A 2270-nucleotide genomic window follows, 5' to 3' on the forward strand; every position below is an offset into this window, starting at 1 on the left:
AGAGAAAGAGAGAAAGAGAGAAAGAGAGAGAAACTATGTAGTTTACTTGAATGACAAAATATGACCGAACATGTTAGTGGTGATGAAATCCACAAGTTTCTGTATACGAATGACTGAACTGTGTGATTATGCGATAATGAAAACTGAGTTTGAAGTTTTCCTCTGCTAAGATTAAGCAAACCCTTACGATAAGATGTTGTAACTCTCTTGTGTCAGAGAGAACTTAATTGGTTCCATTTTTTGTTGTGACATTAAAGATAGCAATATTTTCAAAATCATTCTACTTCCGTAGTTATATTCCATTAACAACCCAAAATTAAGTTAACGGAACTTGCAGAAGTCGTAATTATCAATTTTTATATCCAGAGTTATAATAGTGATTATTAGAATATTACATTATTTTGTGAGATAACAGACATTTATTTTTATTTTTTCTTGATATTTTTACATCTTAACTATGACATTATCAAAAGTTTGGTGCAAAATTTCAGTCAACTCTTTGGATTCTGACTCAAATTCACAAACATTGTGCGAGCGAAATACTAAATTGTCAAATCTTTTGCTTCTTGACTCCAATAGAGGCTCGTCTTGGTTGTTCTTGATATGTATGTGCCTCCTCTTTATGTTTTTACTCCGGCTTTCCAATATATACTTCGGTGTCACTTTATCTACTCGTTCAAAGCTAAAAGCATTAAGAGAATGACAGTACAGTATACCTCTTAACTCAAACAACAAACACTGACACGTTACATCGCGTGATATTGCGTCGTATGTAACAACAAACTTGTTAAATGTTGAGTTAGAAACATACTCTACAACTTCAAATGTCGTAAAACCTAGAATAAAATATGCTGATCTTGTGATGCAATTCACCTTTTCTTTAAATTATGCTTGAACTTCCCTGAACTTCTCGTGAGTATACATGTGCTGAAATTGAGTATCTATTGAGTATCTATCACGGTATAAAAATCTGCACCATCAAATTCTCTCTCTCTTTGCTCTCTGCTTCCTAGACAATTATCATATTACTTCACAAATTGAATCAATGAGCTATTTCGTGTGATAAATTTGTTAAAAAAATATGCATGCTTTCGCTCCTTTGTGTGCTTCTCATCCCGACCCAAAAGTGGTGATCGAGATAAACTAGAATCCATAAATGACGATCTTCGTGTAGCTCTGCAAAATATGACACAATGCAAAAATCAGACACGAAAATGAATCGAAAGTTATACCCGTTCGAACTGGAAAAATAACAACATCAATTAATTCGAATGAAACTGCGGTTATCTGAAAGTCACTTATTGCCTCTAACACCATATTTTGTGAGAAAATCATTCCAATTTTTGTCAAATGCATCTTTCGTAAACGAGTTCCAAACAACGTGACTCATCTCTTGTTCGATTTTTTCATGTCGCTTGTAGCCATTTAATTTATTTGGGATCTTCTTCATGATATGCCAAATGCATCACAGGTGAATTATTGTTGGCATAGAGGTCTCAATAGTCTTTTGCATTGATGTGCATTGATTAGTAAGAATTTCTTTTTGTGCCTTTCCTCCTATGCAACGAAGTCAACATTTGAATGATTGAATATCCTCATTTTTTATCAAAGCACATTCGAAAATTGTTGACTGACCGTGGTAGTTCCCACCCACAAAAGAACCAAAAATCATATTATACTTGCAAATGGACACCAATAGTTATGAACCGAAACTCGTTATGCGTATGAACTGAATACTATATCACAGTGAACCGAATACCTATATGTGTTGTAAGTGGTATCAAATGAAACAACATCTCCAAAAAATTCGTACGCAGCTCTGCTTCTAGTGTCAGCCCAAAATGTATTTTTGATAGAGTGATCAACTTCAAGGTTAAGTTCAAAAAAGAAATTTTAACTTTTTTTTCTCATTCTTAATAAGTACTTGTCAAATTCTTTGGCATTATCTTGTTCGTAAACATTCCGCAGTTTCCTTGTAATGTAACTCCTCGCATCTATTTCAATAAAACTTAGTTCACGATGACCACTTGCTGCTGCTACAAATGACTGACTGATATGTTTTGCTCGGTCTGATTTTGGCTTTTGCATTATTTTCAATGGTACAATGCACAAACATACTTAGGTCCCTGTGTTGTTTAAGCATCTCTACTCGATCTGGATAGCAAGGGTGTGAATAATTCAAAACAACTTTAGAAATGATCTCAAGACCAACAGTCTTCAATATATGTGCATAAATCTTAGCTGGACAAGAGTTTGTCTTTAGAGTTGGA

Source organism: Arachis duranensis, chromosome 3 (genome assembly GCF_000817695.3).
Source record: "Arachis duranensis cultivar V14167 chromosome 3, aradu.V14167.gnm2.J7QH, whole genome shotgun sequence".
NCBI lineage: Eukaryota > Viridiplantae > Streptophyta > Magnoliopsida > Fabales > Fabaceae > Arachis > Arachis duranensis.